The sequence below is a fragment of the Ictidomys tridecemlineatus genome, chromosome 3 (genome assembly GCF_052094955.1).
Source record: "Ictidomys tridecemlineatus isolate mIctTri1 chromosome 3, mIctTri1.hap1, whole genome shotgun sequence".
Classification (NCBI taxonomy): domain Eukaryota; kingdom Metazoa; phylum Chordata; class Mammalia; order Rodentia; family Sciuridae; genus Ictidomys; species Ictidomys tridecemlineatus.
Window position 1 is genome coordinate 28,803,053 of NC_135479.1, and position 22,637 is coordinate 28,825,689.

Consider the following 22,637-nt stretch of genomic DNA (forward strand, 5'->3'; position numbering starts at 1 on the left):
GAGTGCATTTAAATCACTTATCTGAATTTATGATGATAAAGCCATGAATTATGTTCACACTTGCAATTAGATGGCACAACAGATGGTGAAGATTTACAGAAACATTAACATTCTGGATAAGAAAGGTTTAATAAATTTGTCGATGGGAGTCTCTGGGGCTATGAGCAAATGTTTACATGCCAAATAAGGTAGTTAGGTTTACAGGAAGGCACAGACCCAAAGAGGAGAGAGAGCTTTTGCATTCCTGCCATGGACTTCTGAATCCTGAATATGTGATGGTTTTTATTGTTGTGAGAGTTCTAGACGCTTTCAAAATGTGTTTCCTTGAAGCTCACATATTATGCTAAGAGCAGATCTGCCAGAAAAGATATCCAGGGGAAAAACTACAAAACATCTGTCTTTGAATAGTCCCTAAACCCATAGCATCAGGTCATCTGGGGTTTAACTTTTCTTTGAAATACAAGTAATAGAAATTTCCCAAGTCAGAATCATCTCCAGATTCAGCTTTCACATTTTTTTTTCAGGATCCATCAATTATACACCTTAACAAATCATTCAGGCATTCATTTATCCATTTAATCAATCAATCAAATAACTAATCAGAAAAAAAAATCAGCATTTCCTGTCCCAATAGCCTGATTGTAAATGCCATATTCTTTATACTAGGAAAAAGGCTGTGCCCTAAGTATTGCATAAATATTTAAGAATCCAGAATCTTCGTTAGATGGCTTTAGCTTCATCAGTAAAAATTCTTTCTTGGAGCATCTTTGATTGGATTTTTGTCATTTGCATTGAAAAGTGTACTCATCAGATAAATCATATGGTCATCATTATAAATATTGTAGCGTTCTCACTACCATCCCATCAACAGAATCAAAGCAATATAGTATTTTCAATAAGTAGCTCTGAGACAGCTGGAAAAATGAAAAAACTGAAAAGAAAGAATCTCGACAGATTAACTTCAAATGGATCTTAGACTACATGTAAAACACAAAACTATTAATTTTTAGAGGACAACATAGGAGAAAATGTAGATGACCTTTGGTTTGGCAATAACTTTTTGGATATAATGGTAAACTTATATTACATGAAAGATTGATAAACTAGACTTCGTTAAAATTGATTTTTTTTTTCTGTAAAAATAATTGTCAAGAGAATACAAAGAAATTCAGACTGGGATAAAATATTAGCAAAAGACATATGTGAACAAAGAGCTATCCAAAATACCCAAAGACATCTTAAAACTTAAAATAAGAAATAGGACAACATGATTAAAAAGTGGGCAAAAGACCTAAACAGAATCCTCGCCAAAGAAGATGCAGATGGAAAATAAGCATATGAAAAGACCTTCAATGCCATATGTCATTACAGAATCACAAATCAAAGCAATGGTGCAATATTTCTACACATCTAATAAAACAAACAAAACCGAAAACAATGATAAAACCAAATGCTCCTGAAGATGTAGACTATTTATTATTGGTGGTAATGAAAAAATAGCACAGCCACTTTTGAAGACAGTTTTGCAGATTCTTACAAAACTAAAGATACTCTTAATATATGATCTATCAACCCTGCTCCTTAGAATTTACTCAAATACATTAAAACTTATGTCCACACAAAGATTGGAACACTTGTGTTTATAGCAGCTTTATTTGTAATCGCTCAAATTATGAACCAAGATGTCCTTCAGTAGGTGAATGGATAAATAAAATGTGGAACATCCAGACAATGAAATATTATTCAACATAAAAAAAAAAAGGAAATGCGCTACCAAGTCATGAAAAGACATGTTGCTAAGTGAAAGAAGCCGACCTGAAAAGGCGACATGTAGGATTCTCAGTAGATGACAAGCTGAGAAAGGCAAAACTCTGTCAACGGCAAAATGATCAGTGGCTTCCAGAGTGCAGGGAAGAGAGGGGTAAATAGATAAAAGTGATAGATTTTTAGGGCCGTGTAACTAGTCTGTATGGTGTATACATGTTGCTCATAGAATGTACAAAACTAAGAATCCAACTTCATGTAAAACTTAAACTTTGGGTGATAATGATATTTTAGTGTAGGTTCATTTACTTAATGAATAAATGATGGGGGGGTATTCATGACACGGGAGGCTTATGCATGTGGAAGAGGGGAAAAGGGCTGATGACAATCACTGTCACTTCTGCCCAATTTTTCTGTGTACTCAGTCTAATGAGAAAATTTTGAGAGAAAAAATGTTCAATGAGTTTTACTTACAAGAGTCATTTCAGTGTGAATATCAAACCATAAAAATTCTATAATAACCAATTTGTGTAATCATATAGTAATCCAGAGCAACTTGATGCCTCTTTAAATTAGATGTGGGTCAAAATTCTGACTTCTCACTTCACACCTTCCAATTAAAATGCGTTTGTTACTTTCTGTTAGAATAATAAAACTATCACTGATTTGTCTCCTCTAACCAACAACACTTTAATAAAAAAATAAAGTATTTCACATCCATTATGTAGCTTGCATTATTTATAGCTCTGCAAGGTAGATATTGGTAACTTAGATAAATTAGGATTAAGTAATTCTCAGAGTCACTCTGCTAGCAAAAGATGTGACTCAATTGTCATCAAGTTCTGTCTGACCCTACAGCTTGACCCTAAATGTTTCCCGCAGAAACTCTGCCTCACTTCTTTATGAGTGGGAAAGTAACTGATATTCAATTATTTTACTTCTGTAATGACATCTGCAAAGCTGCAGATCCTGTTAAAATTCTAGAATATGCTCTGGGTATTTCCCAACTTTAGATGTTGATGTTCTACGTGTCGTAAACCTGGCACTGTGGCCAAGATACAAGTTTGAAGTTATACCTTCCCCAGCATTGACCTGACTCCAGATCAGCACCACTGTGCCACTGGCTTTTGTATGCTGGTCTCTGATGTTCCTTCTAATAGATTATCCATCTGCTATTCTGTCATTTTATTACTCTATAACTATATTGCTTTATGTAGCAGTGAACTGAGTCAATGCATCTGGGGTCTCCAGCAATATTTTGACAGGATAATCTAGTTAGAAACCTGTTTCATTCCATGGCTGACATGTTGTTACTTCAGCAATAAACTAAAATTAATGAGGTTCCCAATATGAAGATTATATAAATTCAAGTTTCAAGCACCTGGATCTTAGAAGTAATTTTTTTTACCAAGTTAAACATTCCAAGTATCATACTATGATACTATTATTTGAGTTTTTTAGATTAATACATTCCATACATATATGGGCAGTGAATTAGTGAATTATGTATGGAAATAAATATATGGAATGAGAGAGAGAGAAAAAAAATGTTTTAATTTTAAAGGCTGGTGATATTTTCAGAAAAAAATATCAAAATTTTAACAAAAAGGAATTTTATCTTGAGAGCACAGGGTAAGAAAAAACATGGTATTTGTCTTAAAATATAGTACTAACACCAACTCAACATTTACTCCATGCTTGCTTTTAAAAGTCAAAAAGAATTTTATGAGTATACATAATAGCTAAATATAAAACACATTGGCAAAGAAAAAAATGTAGTCTTATACCAAACTTGACTACATAAAAATCTATATTGAATAGCAAAAGTTCCAAAAAAATTAGGAAATGAAAAATAACCAATCATGTAGGGGTTGTGACTCAGCTGGAGCACTCGCTTAGCACACATTAGGCACTGGGTTCTATCCTCCTCACTGCATAAAAATAAAATAAAGGTTATTTTGTCTGCCTACAACTAAGAAAACAATTTAAAAAAATCATTAAAGCAAAAAAAAAATATCTTCCATAAAGTCACCAGGTGGAAGCTATTATGCACATATTTTATCGCAATTTTTAAAAGAAAATTTTCAGGGTATTAAAATGTTTCTGAACATTTAATAATAAATATTTTTCTAACTCATTTTATTGACAGAATATAGCATTGATCTAAAACATTAGAAAGGAAAATTATAAAACCGTGTATTCTATACATAGAGATCCAAAAATATTTATATTCAAATGTCAAAAAAACTCAGAGAAATAAAACATTAATTAAAAATTAAATTAAAAAATTAATTAAAACAATAAAACACCATGACCAAGTGAAGTTAATTTCACTAATTTGTTAATATCTGAAATTAATAAAAGTTATCATCTTACAGAGGCTATAAGACCATTATGTAGAACTAATGTAACTACTTCTGATGGTAATCCTTCAAGTAAGAAAAGTAAACATTTTCGTAAACTAAGAAATGTATCTATCTCAAGACTATATTCAACATTTAAATTCAAAAAGTGGGAAACAAAATCAATCTTCTCATTATTTTCTAAAATAAATATTTTAGAAAATAGGCATTTTACATATGAAGTAATTTTTAATGTTCATGTGCAATTGCTTATTTTAAAACAAATTAAATTTGTAAAATCTCAGTTTTAATTTCTATTATATAATTATTGATAGATTTAACCAAGATAAGAAAATGAGCTTTGATATCCTCAATAATTTGTGGGGTTACAAATAGATCCTAAGATACAAAAGTTTAAGAGATGCTAATGAATTCTCACATACTCCCCCCACCCCATCATGATACTTTTACCATTACCACAGAAGTTTCCCTTAGATTCCAGTTCATGACCTAGGTAACTACTATCCTGACTTCTGTAATTATTTTTGTTTTTTCTTTAACTTCAGGTAAATAAAATCATCCATTTCATTTACCATTAATAATTTTGCCACTTGTTTATCAATCTGATGTTTTATTTTTAGGTATTGAACTAGACTGACATTCTTGGTATTAATTTGGTCATGGTCATTTGTTATTTTAATTATATCTGGGTATATTTTATTGAACTTGGATTTTGTTTTTTGATATTTGGATGCAAATATTTTTGTATCTACATTTGTAAAATTGGTGGCTTTATAGCTTTCTTCCTTCACTTTGTACTGCCTTTGTAATTTTAAAAAATATGATGCTCTTTTTTTTGTCTGGATTCCTTTTGTGAATATTGTGAGATCTTTCCCTGATTTGCATGTTTATCATCCCTTCTTTCCTATGCCATGTAGTATTTAGTTGTGTGAATGCACCATAACTTATTTTTTTTTTTATTCTCCTGAGAGTGGACATCTGGGTCTTTTCAGTTTTGGTGAATATGAATAGATAGCTCCATGATGAACACTCTGCATAATTATTTACGGACATGTGCACTAATTTGTCTTGGAAACAAGCCTCAGCATGTTATTATTGTATTTCAAGAGAGGAACGTATTATAAGAAACTGCTAAACAGTTTTCCAAAGTGGTATACCATTTTACAATAGCACTGCATAAAAGTTTTTTTGGCTTCATATTTTTTCCACATTCTGATGGTTTTATAATGTTATTGTGGCTTTAATTTGTATTTTTCAAGTAAATAATGATGCTGAACAGTTTTAATATACCTATTGTTCATTTGGATATTTTCATTGGTGAACAGTCTATTCAAACTTTTTGACGATCTTTTTTATTTTGGAGTGAAGAGGGGTGGAGTTTTTCTTTTTCTTATTAATTTGCAACTGTTTTATTCTGAACACAAAGCTACCAATAAATGTTTTAAATCAGTAAGAAATCAAACACACCATTACAAACCCAGTCTACGTGTTTAAAAAGTGGCCCCAATTTGTTTCTCTTGTGTTCATTTCTGGTGGTATGTAATTCTGCTGTGTTCTCCCATATGGTCAGAGAAATCCAAAACCCATACTCTCAGCCTTCTGTCTTGTGTCTGGGCTCAGCTACATAATCTGTCTTGGTCAATGAGATGTTAGCAAACCCGACAGCTAGAGGTTTGAAAAATTGCTTAAGAATTTCCACTTTCTTTACTTCCTTGATGAAAATATGCCTGGAAAAGTCTTCAGGAGGATCAGATATAAAGAACAAGGCTAAGTGGGCCCTCTTGTTCCTGATAGGTGACAGCCAACCAACCCTCAGACTAATGACAGCACAGGTGAGACAGCACAGGCAAGATTAGCAAAGCTCTTTAACAACCAGCAGGTGATTGTTAATGCCTGGATAAATCCAGATTGGAAAATCACTCCACCAAACCAGAACCCATGAGCTAAATAAATGGTTGCTGTCAAGACCCTGGGTTTTGTGGTTGGTGGTTGTGTATCATGATTGTTTCAATAAACAACTGGTGCTAGTGGACAAATGATTGCATCAAAGGAGTTCAATACACAATGATGTAGTATTTTTCACTCATCCAATTGACATTTTAAGTTTGACAACATGCAAGCTGATTAGGAGAGGTGAATAAAGCAGTGGAAGTATAGCTAATTATATCTTTCCTAGAAGGCAAATAACCAATGTATCTCAAAATTTAAAAATATATATATTTTTCCAGTTATATCCATTTACCAGAAAATGCCATCATTTCATTCTTCTCTATGGCTGAGTAAAACACCATTGTGTGTATGTACGACATTTTTAAAAATCCATTCTTCTACTGACTGGCATCTGGGCTGGTTCCATAACTTGGTTATTGTGAATCACATTACTCTAAACAGTTATGTGACTGTATCACTATAGTATAGTGATTTCAGTTCTTAAGGATAAATAACAAGGAATTGTATAATTGAATCATATGGTGGTTTTACTTTTAGACTTTTGAGGGGAATCTTCATACTGCTTTTCAAAGTGGTCGTACTGATTTGCAGTCCCACAGACAATATTTGCATGTGCATTTATTCCTACATCTCGGCCAACGTTTATTAATAGTTATATTCTTGTTGATTACTATTCTAACTGGAATGAAATGAAATTTCTCTGTAGTTTTAATTTGCATTTCACTGATTACTGGAGATGTTGAACATTTTTTTTCATATAATTGCTGGCCATTTGTATTTCTTATTTTGAGAAGTATATGATTAGCTATTTTTCCCAGTTATTGATTTTTTTAAATGTTTAGGTTGTATTTATACAAATACTTGGCGAAAAATAATTGCTGTGTGTGTCAACATGCTAATTTTGTTTATAACTTTGGGAGGAGAAAGTAAGTATAGGGAGAAGGCAAGGGTAAAATTGTTTTCACAAGATTTAAATCCTTTTTAATTTTCTTCATTTAAAACCTGGGGTAACAAACACATTCATAAATAAAAGGAATAAGCTGTAAAACAATGAAACCACAAAAAAAGATCTAGGAGGCCAATATATAAATATTTAGTAGATCTGAGACTATGTTCAGTCATCCAAAGGCAGTTTCAAAAAAACAAAGAAGTCATTAAAAAATTAATAAGTCTGAAGATTTTCTATGTAATAAACACTGAAAGCAAATTAAAAGTTAATCAACAAAAAAATTTTTAAAAGCATTACCATCTTTCAAACATAAATAGATCTTCCAAAATGGGAGAAAAACATTAAAATGTATTTGAAAAACATTAAAATGTATTTTAAAATATAAAATCTGCAGAACATACTAAAAAGGGGAACACAGTCAGCAATCATCCGAAAAAGGTATCGACATTAACAGCATATTATTTTTTTACCTTTTAAACTGAGAAAGAATAAATAATGCTTAAAAAGAGTACACTCATTGAGCATAATGAGCTGCAGTGAACAGATCCTCAGAGCTGCTTTTGGTGAGAATGTTAATTTGTAGATATTTCTGAAAAACAATTTGCCAAGGATGTAGAAAAAAATTACCAAAAGGAAATATTCGGGGAAAATAATAGTGGTTATCTCTGCATATGAGGATTAGGAACAAACCAATTTTGTAACTTTCACTTTTAAAAAAATTTGCTTAAAAACTGCTAATGCTCTAAAATGTCATAGTGAAGGTTCTTTGAGGCAGATGATTTTGTCCACTTTATCAATTGTGATGGACTCTGGGGTCAGGCTTATCAGAGGTTCTGAAAAACCAGCCTCTACCTCAGAGCAAAGCCTGTCCAAGGAAGGGACATGAACTTTGTCCTTGAAAAGACCCACAGAGCACTCCTAGGCACATTCCCACCCTGCTAAGTTGTTTATCTACAAATAACAGGAGAGATCTGCTGCATCAGGTGTCCCTGACTCAGCCAGGCTAGGTGGGGATCTATAGCAACCCCCTAGCAGCCATCAATCAGCATGAGACAGGGATATACCTGGGGTGCCAGATGACCCTCCCAGTAGTTTATGGTGTTGGGAAACCGTGTAGATCAGCAGGAACACCCCTCTTGGCTTAAACCAATCAGTTCAAATGAATTCCCCCTCTTGTAGTAACCAATCACCCCTACCCAACTTGTTCCCGCCAGTGAATGTGCTAATCATATTTTAGAGTTGTTATTTGATTTTCCCGCAGTGTGTGATGATTTGCTAAGAGATGCTAGGATATATGTGGGGGTCTCTGCCTTCTCCAAAGAATCCATAAAACTGCTGCAAAGCCTGGGCTGGGGCCTCTCAGTGTCACCAGTTGCTGTGTGCATGCGGAGGACCGAGCTAGCTTTCAATAAACACCTCTTTGCTGCTTACATCGATTTTGGTCTCTGGTGGTCTTTTGGGGGTCCAGAATTCGAGCATAACAGTTCCTAATCATTGGGTGGAAACCATTATGATGAGATTGCAGAACACCAGTTTGGAGATGGAACACAGTCCCAACCAAATATCTCAACAGATAGCAGAGCAATTGGGAGATGATTTCCAGACCATGTTTAGCTGTGGTCCTTGGGTGCTAACAATGCAAAGCAAATTCATGTTCTCTCTACTTTCTTAAAAATTTCAAAGTTATCAGAACAAGTGTAAATTACATTTGTATGAAAGTATAAAAAGTTTTCAAAACTTAAGTTGGATATTTCTTTCAGGGAAAGGATTGTTCTCTATCAATAGTGTATCTAATGCCTCGTGTTTCTTTCAATCTATTTTCAATGTCTCAAATGATAAAATTTTCATTGTTATGTGTAAGAGTTTCCAACTTTTCTTTTGTCTTTTTAAGATCTTAATATCCTGGGAACTATTCCTATTCTTCGTTGTACATTTTTCTTTTATTAATGTCTTCCCCTGGCCTTTGAAATTTAATTTCAAAAGCTCAAAGAAGTCAACCTTGCTATTAACTTTTAAAGCAGTAAAGGTTTGTGTGACTTAAATAACTTTTGTCTTAATTGTTGTTGCTCTTTAAAAAAGATACACTCCTGCAAATCAGTGAATTTGTTCCTCTTTTTTTTATGCACGCTGTCTATAGAAATCTTACCTTAATTATACCACTGTTGGAACTTAAAAATAAATCCTCAACATATGGATTTATTCTTTTTGGCTTAATTTTATTTGTTAGAAGTTTTGTTTGTTTGTTTGTTACCAAGTTTATATATATATATATATGGATTTGAGTGTGATTCAACTCTGCCCTATAGCCACCTTTGAACTCAGTCTCTTTGAACCAGATCTGCTATGATGAAGGTCAGTCACTGCTTTCTTTGGGATTATAATACACACATGCCATTCTCCTTCCAAGTTTTACTCTTGTTCTTCTATTGAAACAGTTTCTGTGGAAAGAGATGTGTTCTTCATTCTCACATAATTTATAATGCTGCCCTAAAATCCCTTACATTAAATTAAATAAAACAAATAGGTCAAATAAAAATTGTCAGGGTCTGAGAAGGAAACTAATCAGGCATCTATAGATAGGTAAGGTCAGAAAATAGATGGAGATAAACAAAACCTTAAAATACTCCATTTCATCAAGGACAATAGAAAATATGAGCTCTAGACCACCGAACATTTTGAAAACATTCTGATTCTTTTTTGTTTTTGGTTTTGTTTTTTTAATGTAATCCACCTGTTACTAAGCACCCTGTTCCTGGTCGTATTCTACAAAGCCATATTTGCACCTTTTAAACTTTGTCAGGTGCCTTGTTACACATTCGCTATCCTGGCTGCCCTCTGCTTCATAGAATACATAAGACCTTCTGCCTCAAGGTCTTTGAATTTGCAATTCCCTAAACTTTGGATGGTTTTGTTCTAAATTCATAGAAGTGATTCTGTCCTATCTTTTAAGGATAAAGATGCCCCACTTTAATGGATTATCTTTTCATTAACTATTTTTTAAATGGTTGTACCTAGTTTGTTTCTTTCCAAGCTCTCTTCAGAAGTTGAAATTATCTTTTATTTATTTGGCTTCTCACTTCCCTTTATAGGTGCTACGAACCAAGAGGGTAACAATAGTGCTAACAGACCATTAAGTATCTACCTACAAGTGAGCATTGAACACACAGTCAAAAAACATTTGGTAATGAACCGCCAAAGGTACACCACGCAAAAACCTACACTAGTGACAGCACAGTTGTGGCTTTTCTGTAATGAACCATGACTAAAATATGTTTCACAGCAAAATTATTTTTCATCGCTTCTTGTTGCTGAGCATGTATACAAAGCTCAAAACAATACATCATGATGAATGGAAGCAAAAAACTTTCAGAGCATATTAAGAATTTTAAGGTAGTCAAGAGATGGAAATATCTCCACCTAACCTTTATTCTTTTCTAGATCCTAGTACATAGTAGCTCCAGATAACATTTAGGCTTAAATAAGACATAGGAGTAAGCCGAGCTAAGCAGCAGTCCTAAAACAAGAAAAGTCCAGAGAAAGACCAGACTTGTCTCCCAGAAGGGTATCAAAGGTCAAAGGTGAGCTTACAGTAACAAGAAGGACCTCAAAGTTAGAAAGTGAATCCTCAGACTCCCTGTAGCTCTGCAGGGCCCTCTGCTCCTCACAGTGCCCTCAGGCTCACACACTGAAGGTCACCTTTATTTCTCCCCTTTATTTGGGGGAGAAAAGCTCTTTCTGTCTCAAGCAATTTATTTTCTCTGCTTGGAATCCTTTCCTTTTATTTACTCATAGGACTGCCATACTATACAAACCTCCCAGTAAAACATCATGCTCTTGTCCTTTAAAAAAAATCAGGTTTCATTCTGTACCAGCACTCACCCTTTTCTTAGAATCCATGGTGACTTTTACTGATGTAGTGTTGTTTTGGTTTCTGTCTCCCCATTTGGCTGATCCCCAGTGGCATACATATTTGCATCCATGTTCTTGACCATGTGTGTCAGTTTTCTAGCACTGCCTTTATCAAGGGCCCCAGCCTGGGTAGTTTAAATCATGGATATTTGCTTCCTTTTAAATGTGGAGGCTGGAAGCCTGAGATAAGCAAGGTTGTTTTCTTTTGAGATCTCTTTCCTGTCTTATCCCCATGTCTGCATACTGTCTTCTCTTTGCATCTGTTTGTCCTTCTCTCCCCTTCGAAGAATAGTAGTCATGCTGCTTTAGAGCCTGCCCTGTTGACCTTGTTTTAAGTGAATGATCTCTTTGAAGACCTTATCTCTCAATATAGTTGTATTTCTGAGGTACTTGGGGTTATGATACACATTTGAGGAAGTTGAAAAAGAGATTCAATTCAGCTTATAAGACCCTTATTTTCCCAGCACCTTCCTTAGAGCTCAACTCACAGTAGGAGCTTTTACCAAAAAAAAAAAAAAAAAAAAATTGTAAAAGAAATGAAAAATTTAGAGCAATTTTTTCCCTCTCAGTTACAAAGAAATTGGAGAGTCAGGGCATGATGGCAATTGCCTGTAATCCTAGCAACTCAGGAGGCTGAAGCAGTAGGATTACAAATTCAAGGCCTGTCCATTGGTGAGGCTCTAAGCAATTTAGAGACTCTTGTAAAAAAAAAAAAGAAAAAAAGCCCCAGTACAAAAAAAGAGAGAGAGAGAGAGATAAAATGGAGATAAAGCACATTTGATCAAATCCACTCCTTTAAAATATTTTGAAAAAGTGTACTTCAAATAAGAGTACAGTAATCTTGGCTTTTAAATATAAACAGTCAATATTTCTCTGAAAGATTCAGATAGTTGTTGTTGTTTTTTTTTTAATGAATTTGTCCAGAAAGGATGATCTAATAAACTTTCCAGCCAAAGGAGCAAAGAGAGAAATCTTGAGGCTAAAAAATCTATGCATGATTTCAAAGACTCAGATGGTTTGAAGTACAGTGTTTAGCCTTAGTTGTATCAGACATGTGAAGACTTTGTAAATTACATCTTCCTTGTAAATTAAGTCATTCCTCTTAAATCTGTGAAGAAGATACATTTGGAGTTGGGTCTTGTTAGATCAATAATCAGATAATACCTTCATAGCTTTCTCCATGTTTTAGAATAATTATGGGATTAGCCATAAATATTAATTCCTGTTCAATATGTATGTACTCTGGAATCCCGGGGTGTGAATAGCAATATCTTATTACACAAACCAGAGTATTCATTAAGTGCTTTTGGGTAATCTTTAGAGAGTACATTAAAATTCAGATGTTACTTTGCATATGAGCAGTCTGCAAAACTTAAGGAAGTGTTTCAGAAATAACTGGTGAATGCCTTCCTGGAGTAGAAACTTATTAATCGAAATACCCAAATGAGGATCAGCATAAGAAAAAAAAAAGTTAAGTGGTTACATGGAACCAACTTTCTCTATGATTAATCCAAAAGAAGGAAAATTTTAATAGAAGATAGACATTGCCAAACTCCTACCTCATTCATCTGGGCAGTGAACTCAAGAATGCTTTGTTGCTGCTGATGTCTTACTTTTTATTTTATTTTTTTTTTTGTTTGAATTTCGTCTGTTTTTTTTATATTAGAAGAATGTTTACATATTTTTGTGAAATACCATATGAGAGGCCTTTATTTTCCTAATTTTTTAAGGGTGCATTATAGTTGTATATACCGAGATTTATTGTTACACATGCCTACATGCATACAATGTACAACATAGCAATATAATTTAACAAATATCCCTCCCCTCCTTTCACCCCTTCTTCCCTTTTCTTTACTTATCTGCCTTTGACTTTTAGTTGATCCACCCCACAAGCAACTTTTCTTTTCCTGATTCTCTCTAGCTTCCACACATGAGAGAAAACAATCTGAGTCTACCTGATTTCACTTAACATAATGTTCTCTATTTCCATCCATTTTCCTGCAAATGTCATAATTTTATTCTTCTTACAGCTGAATAGAACTTTACTGTATATGTGTACCACATTTCCTTTATCCATTCATCCATTGACGGACACCTGGCTGGTTCTATGGTTCGGCTATTGTGGATTGTGCTGCTGTATACATGGGTACGCATAGATCACTATAATAGGATGACTTTAGTTTTTCAGGATAAATACTCAGGAGTGGTATAGTTGGGTCATGTGGTAGTTGTGGGTAACATTAAAAGTGTCTGTTTTTGAAGAAAAGGGGAGGAGTTGGGATAGGAAAGACAGTAGAATAAACTGGACATAACCTTCCTATGTTCATATATGAATACATGACTGCCAAGGTCTCGGCTTGGCACAGAATCACGAGTCACCACACAGTTGTAGATTCAAACAGCAATTCTTTATTCCCTAACTCACACCGCTTCCACACAGATTCAGGGACAATCTAAAATCTCCCGCACAATTCACGTCCTAAATACTTTCTCTCCATGAGAACTCAGCGGGAACTCAGACAGCAGGCATGCCCTACTCCCAGCAGCAATAATCTTCAACCTCTAACTGCCCTAAAACTCCTATTGTCTTAAACCGGGTACGCCCTAAACCCAAGGACTGGGATACTTCCTCAAACCTGCAGGATGCACCCTAATCCTGGATCCACCCTGGTCATTGAGCAGGGTCACCTTTCTCAAACACACATGCAAGGTCACAGCGGATTTCCAAGGCAAGTCCATTTAACATGGGGTACGCTGGCAAGGATTTCGATGCGTCATACCTACTTGGCAATGGCCCTCAGCACATGACCAGTGTAACTTCACATGTACAACCACAAAATGGGAAGTTATACTCCATGTATGTATAACACGTCAAAATACAATGTCTTATATATCTAAAAAGAACAAATAAAAAAGTGTCTGTTTAACTCATTTTCCCATTTATTAATTGGGTTATTTGATTTTTGTGTAAAATTTGTTGAGCTCTTGATATATTCTAGTTATTAGTCCTCTGTCCAAAGAGTAGCTAGCAGAGATTTTCTCCCATTCTGTAGGTTCTCTCTTCACATTCCTAACTGTTTTCTTGGCTGTGAAGAAGCTTTTTGATTTGATGTCATCCCATTGATTAACTCTCAGCATTATTTCCTGATCTTTAGGGGTCCTATAGCTTGTGCTTATGTACTGGAATATAGCCCCTATATTTTCTCCTAAGGAGTTGCATACTTTCTAATCTAAAACTAGAGCTTTTTTAAAAAGTACAACTAGTAGACAGTTTGATGATTTTTTTGTTTTCTTTTTTAAATGATCATATGATTCACTTGTTTATTTAAATGTATAGTTCTAGAATTTTAGCATAGGTATAGATATTGTGACAATAATAGTATAAAAAACAGTTTTATCAACCAAAAAAAAAAAATCCCTGTGTTTTCTCTTTACAGTGATCCTTCCTTCCAGTCCAACACTTTGCAGGCAATGATGATCTCCATCTCTACAGTTTTGCCTTTTCAACAGTGTCATGTACCTGTAATCTAAAGAATACATTAAAATTCACATGTTACTTTGCATAAGAGTAGTCTGCAAAACTTAAGGAAGTGTTTCAGAAATAACTGGCGAATGCTTTCCTGGAGTAAAGCATACACTATTGGCCTGACTATTAAAAACATAGACTATTAGCCTGAGCCTGGTTTCATTCACTTGGTATAATATCCTAAGGTCCATCCAAGTTGTTGAATATACCAGTACTTCTTTTCTTTTCCTTACTGAAAATAATGTTCCCTTTTATAAATTTACTGGTTTATTTATTCATCCTCCTTTTGAAGAAATTTGGGTTGTTTCCAGTTTGTGAGTAGAAAGGCTGTAAACATACCATTGCAGTTTTTGTGTGAACACACATTTTTGTTTCTATCTGTAAATGGGGTAGGGGATGGAGGGGAAGTGCTTCTGTGATTCATATAATTTGCATCTCTTCATGATAACATCCTGAGTTCTAGTCCTATCCTCCAAACCTCTCTTGAGCAGGAAAGAAGAAGACTGAATCCAAGTGACTGAAAGTTCAAAGGTGGTTATTGACAGCTGCAAAACACACCTAGAGGGCAGGCATGTCCGCATTCATAGAGCCCTCTATCCTGGGGTCAGCATTGTTTCTAACCTGTGATGTGGGTTCACATTTTCTTTCCATTAAGTTCAGAAACTAAAGAGTCTCTTCTCTTTTTTTTAAAATGACCTGAACTAAAGTTTACTTCATTTTTTTTTTTTTGGAACCATCCAGATAGTCTAAAAATAACTTAAAAGATAAAGCAGCACCCTAATAAACCCCATAAAATAATTCTGCAACAAATTTCAATTCACAGGCATGGAATAAATGAGATGTATTCATATATACTGATGTTATATATTAAATGCATGATCCACATAAGTATAAATGCATTACGTGAATGCATGTAATTGTATAAATTGCTTTTTAGAAAACCTAGAATCAATTAATAGTGCTTAATACTAGTAAATCTCTCAGTTGGAGTACTAGAATACTAAGGACCTTTTTGAGTGAACAAAAAAAAATAATAATAATATTGACTCTGTGCCTACATACCAAAATTGTGTTAAAGACTCAGAAGATAATAGTTATAAAGACTTTTTAAATCCTTAGAGAAAGTTTTGTGTGAATAATTTTTCCCATTTGCATACCTCATATGTATGTTAATAACAAAGTTTCTCAGGAGAAGACTTCCTGCCAGGGGCACTATATATTAAAGGTGATATTAAGTTATGTTTATTTTGTGAGAGAATAAAATTGCCCTGGTGTATCAAGAGGAATGTAACATATAAACTCAAAATAAAGTCACAGAAGGAAAAGTGATGCATTATTTCAATAACATTTTATATTCTTATTGCACATTTCATCATGAAGATCAATGAAATGATCCAACGAATGATAAATGCCAGAATTACTCAACCTCCTGTCTTAGCAAATTATCTCAAGAATAGAAGACACCCACTCAGCGACACTGTTCAGTGACTTGGGATCAGAAGTCAAAATCTCAAGAAAAGTTACTGATTTTTCATTTGTCATGTCAATCAGATCATGAGTCAGGTGGGAGGCTGACCAAAGAGAGTAATCAAACTACACATTATGATTTTTTTTTTGCATCTAAATATATGCATGTTTTCTTTTTAACAAATGAAAACAAAATTCACACAATTCAATTGCTTGTTATTGTTATTTTTTTTCCCACTTTTTCTGTAAGGAACTTATACCAGATGTCTCAATATTATGGACTAAAAGGCAAAAGGGAGAGAGTCAGGATTTTCTTCACAGTTACTTTAACTTTATTCAGGGGTGGGTGATGATATTTTTTCCCCCTGAACTCTCCCAGCCCTTGGAGAATGCACATCACACATAGTCTATCCATCTCAATGCTTCCCATCCCCACTGAAATAACAATCTCCATCAGACATGCTGTTGCTAGGATACCATTTAATAGAATTATTGTAGTGTAATATATTCGTAATATATTCATAAAGGAAGAATCTGGAGATAAATAAGAAAATAATTATAACAACTTTGTCATGTTTATGTAACTTGATGCATTAATATATATATCTAGAGGCATTATTTTAGGGGTAGGGAAAAGGTAGATTTATTTCCCATTTAGAATATTCTTAGTGATTCATTGAACACGTTTCTCATATTCCAAACACTCGAAAGCATTTCAATTAAAGAGGATAATTAATCCACAAATCTACATACCTAAATTTCTCATAATCAATATTGCAGTTGATTGGCACAAATGCTGATATCTGACAGAGGGAAATTATAAACATTTGATTTGAAAGAATGCTTCACTTGTATTTTTTTCTAGAAAGAAGTATAAAGTATCTCAGTTTCGAGATTATGTACTTTATTATTGAAGAGTTTCCTCAACTATTGACTCACCTACAAATGAATCATAATTAAAATCATACACAAACTAATGGTTATTTGTGCATTTTAATCACAGGACACGCTTTATAAATAGAATATACCCGTCAAAAACCTGTAGATAAGATCTGACATCAGTACATACATATGTTTTTAGAAACTCATTGGATGATGAATAACCAGAAAGATGATAAGTAACCAGATTAGAGACCTAAAATCTATGGAAAATTGAATGGCATGAATAGCAGGATTTTAAGTGAGAAGACAAAGGTGCTCATATTTTTAGAATTGTGTATTAATTGTGTTCATAGATTATCAGGATCACAGTACATAATTTACACTAAGAAGAATAATTTTAACTCTTAATCCTTATAATGTATGCCTTGTATCAGGACTCTCAAATATTTCTCATTTATAATACAGAAACTATGTTGCAGTAGGCAAAATAATTGGATAGCATGAGCAACTAACTCCATCTGTAAATTTTTAAAAATAAAGCTGGAACTGAAAATTTCACCTCTAAAGTATGAGTTTTGGATTTGAACATTTTTGCAAGGGAAAGGTGAAAAAACACAGCCTGCCAGGAAATGGAAAATAGAATTATTTTTCCTCTTATCAGTTTATGAAAGTGACTGTAAAATGTGCAAATATCACCATTGACATTCAGGCAATCCCTGAAAAATAGGTTTGAGTAGGTTGGAGAATCAAATATCAACTAAACTAGGTGAATTATGCGTGACCAAAATCGTAATCCAAAAGCTATAAGTTATAGAGTGTACTGATTTTTTTTCCTTAATTCTAGTTTCTTAAATTGATAGTTCAATAACTGTGGACAAATATTTTCAATATCCCCTGCCCCTCCCCCGCCCCGCCCCCGCCCATTTGCACCCACTTGCACAAAAGGTTTTACTTCATACTTATCATGGACACTCAGACTAACTTAGAAAGTTATTGAAATCCTTCATTTTATGAAAATTCAAAAAAAAAAAAACAGGGAAGCTGGCAGGATTTTCAACTGTTGAAAGAGAGATCATTTTGAATTCCTACGTTTGCCATCCTTCAAACCTTTTACCTCCAGGCTGAAATGCAGCCAGCTAAAGACCAACCTTTCCCTCTGATTCTTAGAGGGAAACAACCTGCCTGTTGCCTTTCCTCTCTGCTGTCAGCCCCAGGCAGACCCGCTGCCTGCCGCTGGAGGAGGGCAGAGGAGGCTTGGAGGATCTCAGAGGGGCCTCTGATTCCTCCAGCCCCCAGGCCAGGGCTTTCAAGTCTGCAGCTGTGTCCCAGTCTGGCCACCTTGTTCTTACTGTTTTCAGGTGTTTCCCAAAAATCTGTGCTGGAATTTTAGCATAAATCATTAAGTGGGGGAATTGTGAAAAGAATCAGTATTCATGATTGGCAGCAGTTCTTAAGAGAGAGTCTTCTATGTTTCAGTGGTGAATTTTGATAATAAAGGCAGAGAAATCTCACTTCTTCCCTAGTGGTTTTAGTTTTGTAGAATTAGTGTATAGTTTAAAATTTTTGACATCATAATTTTCTATCATGCAATCAATATGAATTCAGTACGTACTTAACATTGAAGAAATTAAAATGGTTCTGTGGGATTTGTTACAGAATAGACTCCAATGCTAGAAACTTGGCAGTGCAAAGACAACACCCTCTCTTTGCGAGAGTGGAAATGTGCCCCAACTTTTCATATTGATTCTAGCCAGAAATATATTTATTTTGTTGCCTTTGAACTCACAAGACTAGATATTAAATTATTGACTTTGTAACTTTGCTTATCAACTGAAGAAAAGAAGGTAAAAATATGGTGTATGACCTTTAGCTCTCCATTTCTATGCCCAAGGTAGACATTACCAAATTTATACATGCCTTCAAAATCTCAGATCGGTGCAGTAGGTGACCACTGTTAATCTGTACACATTGACTCCTATGACGTGACAAAGTATTCTGGCAGGAATGACTTCTTAATATGCTAAACCTCTATGCTGGATCTTATTAACAGGAAGGTGCATCTGAATAGCTCAGAGAGCTTTCCAACACACACATACCCAACTTGCAACACCATAAAGTTTGATTTTGTAGAAATAAGGTGAATCATAAGATACACATTGAAAACAGAACTTTCAGCTGATACCGATGTATTAGGTATGTATTGTAGTGTAACATAATTCCCATTACAAATCTATAAATATTAACAATGTTGGTCTGTTATGTGCAACTTCAGATGACTTGGTTTCTAGTTCTGATCCAGAAATTCATGAGCCTTCCTGAGCTTAGGCAGGCATATGGTTAATCGCCCTAAGGTTCAGGTACTTCATTGGCAAATGGAATCACCAAGATGTTTTTGCCTGCATTTCCTATACTCATTGCAACTCAGAAGGATTTCTGGCTTAGCCCTGCCTATCAGTGTGACTACAGACAAATCACTTCAACGGGGTCCTCAGTTTCTTCATATTAGAAAACTGGATTGTATTATTAGTTCAATTATTCTTACTCTATTCTGAATTGAGTTCTCAGGGTAAATGTAAGCAGGTCAAGGACAAGAGTATAGATCAAGATCCCTAGCCCTCTCCCTTCACTTCAGCCACAATGTCTTGTTTCCATGTTAGATATTTATGAGAGATTCTGCTGCAGCCAAATATATTTTAAAACACCAAAAAAAGGTGGTCACTAAGGTCATATCCAGCTCAAAATTCTTTCAATGTAATTCATAGCATCGTTTGTTAGTGTGGTTTATAAAATGAAAATATGTAAAACCGAGTGTCCTTGGAAGTGTTCTAGTATAAACTGAAATTTCCTGAGCTTTCTAAATGTCCTAACCTCGCTGTGTTTTTATTGTCAGTCTTGGCTTAATTCCTTTTGCCTTTGAAGTCTTGTAAGTGAACCAACATGTTCCTGATCCCACTTTCTTTCTTTCTTTCTTTCTTTTTTTTTTCTTGCTTTGATTGCCAGGAAGTTTAAACATTCAGCCAAAAGTTAATTTTAATGATTTCGTAGGGCTCTATAGCCACCAATCTGCATTCTTTCTACATCTCTGGTTTTAATATTTTATTTTCATTCTGATGTTGAACAATTTTTTAAAATTGCTTCTTATATTATTATAAGTCACTCCATATACTTTGTGAAAAAAATAGATGAAATAAGTAGAAAGAAAAAGTGAATTTATGACTCTTTCTTCCTCATTCCAAGGAAATTTTCCACTTGTCCCAGATTACTCATCACTGAGTGACCAATCCAAGTTGATGAGCCCTCAACCTTAATCCTTCCTATTACATTTTATTTATTTATTTATTTATTTATTTATTTATTTATTTATTGGATTATCATTTTGTTTTTAATTTGAAAGTGTGAGTTCACATTCTCATTTGAGTTTCCTCCACCATAAAGTTCTTTCCATAGTCGCTGGGAAAGCTGAAATGCTAGATCCCACTCTCATCCGACTAATCTCAACCAAATGCAGACATCAGCCAATTTCAACAAAGGTAGAAGATAGGTTTGTAGCAGTTCTCATGCCTCTCCTTTTCCACCTGACAAGGGGCTTAGCAATAGCTACACAGCTACTCTTGAAATATGGAGGTTCAGGGAAGATTCCTGAGTCCTTGTATTAACCACCTTAATCTCCATCCCAAGTCATGTCTTTGGTAACCAGCGCTCCTTGAAAATAACATAGCTAAGTGAGAAAGTTGTCTTGGTAATTAGGTCTTTTCAGGGTCTTGTTCAACTTATCCTTCTTGTAAGCCCTATCCACATATCCATAATGAAAATGCCCAATTTTGAATCACTCTGAACAGATGATCCACACATGCAAATTAGAAAAGATTCTATTCAACAATTATTTAATTTATAATGTGCCTATAATGTGTTGGGCTCACAGGTCACACGAATACAGGGATTGGTTTAGAAATTCAAGGAAGAGTCCAGGAGCAGGTGGATATATCAAAAGTATTGTAGATATTAAAAGGACTCTCAATGCAATGCAGTAACAGAAAGATAAAGGTCTTTGAAGTGTGTTTCAGAGTGTGGGGCATTCTTAGCTGGCTTTGAATGCTCCAGGTGGGTTCCATGGAAACACATGTTTATTCATAAAAACCATTTAAGAATTTACCAGATAAAGAAAGTTGGGAGAGACTTCCTGAGTGAGGAAGTGGCATCAAGTATCAGGCAGGCAAAAACCACAAGTATTTTTTTTTATGAAGAAAATATAATATGTGAATGCAGAATGGCTAGGAATGTCGTTGATGAACAAGAAAGTGTCTTGGAAGGAGCTTCTGCTAATATTAATGCATTTGGACTTTATTCTGTAAATTATGGCAGAAGCCTTGAAGCTTTTTCAAGCAGAGAAGTGATCTTCCTCCACAAATTCTGTTCAGTTTTACATAAGTCTTGAAATGGTTTGTTTGGATAAACCTCTGCTTCTAATTTGCTTTTACATTTGCACATCAAGAGATTATTTTTATGGAAAAGCACTTGTAAATTATATGAGACCACTGCTGTAAATGCAGCTCCTCTGAAAACATTTTGGAAATACAGCTGTAGAATATTTTAAAGCATATATGTTTACATTGGAATCCAGATACCTAAATGTGAGCCTGTTTCTGAATGTTTGCAAGGATTCAGTCGCTGGCAAATGCATAGCTCATTTACTGAGGTTTACATTTTACTGATGCAAGCTTAATAAGGCAGTAGAGACTTCAGTATACATTTCTCAGTAAAATACTGTTAGAATTATGCAGATCTGTTTCTGATGCTGCCATCATTTGACCTAATTGGGTTTTACATATTTGCATGAGTGCTTAATTTTTTTGCAACATATTTTCAGGTTTCAAAGTATTTCAAGGTACTCTCACTTTTTGTTCTTTTCAAATGAGAATCTAAAATGTGGCAGTTGACTACGTTTTATGAGGTGGTTTGGGACATTTCGAGCCTCTTCATTTGGAGATTACAGTAGTGGCAACCTCAATATCCTCACAGGTGTATTTATGAGAAGAACATGAAAAAAATCTAGCTGATTTCTTCCTCTCTTAGCCCTGTTTCTCTTCCTCCTCCTCCTCCTCCTCCTCCCCCTCCTCCTCCTCCTCCTCTTTCTTCTTCTTCCTGTTCCTCCTTCTTCGTTCTCCTCCTCCTCCTCCTTCCTTTTATCCCTGCCTATTCCTTTTTTATTTAGTTTTGAATAGTTAAGAGTGATTCAAATAATTTTCTCCTCTTTATTTCTACAAAATGAGCCATATTAGTTTTCCCACTTCCATTTAGGTTACTATCTCAACAAAGAAGAAATTTATTTCACTGCTGATCTTCAACACTGAGCATAACAACAAACTCACCTTTTACTCTTCTAGGTGTGTCTTTAAAATAGGATCTGAATAGTAGTGATTACTACAACAATAATAATAGCTGCTGGTCATTGCTGATGCATGGCTTTTACAGTGTACATATGGGTCACAGGAACCATCATCTTTTATTTTTGCAATAATTCTATAAGGCTGTCATTAATGTTCTCTCCGTTTTGTAGAGGACAAAAACTATGTTTATTCAAGTTAAATAAATTTTCCAGCATCAAGCCATAAATAGATGTCTTCACTCCTAATCTCTCTGATTTTAAAACTGTTTTGTTAACTTCATCCCATGTCTGCTTTGAGTAATTGATTCATTCATATAGTAAAACATAATAGATAGATTATCATTGGTGAGAACTTGTATTAAATTGCATGGGTCCACTAGGCACAGTGGTGCATTACTGTAATCCCGGTGGATCTGGAGCCTGAGGCAGGAGAATTGA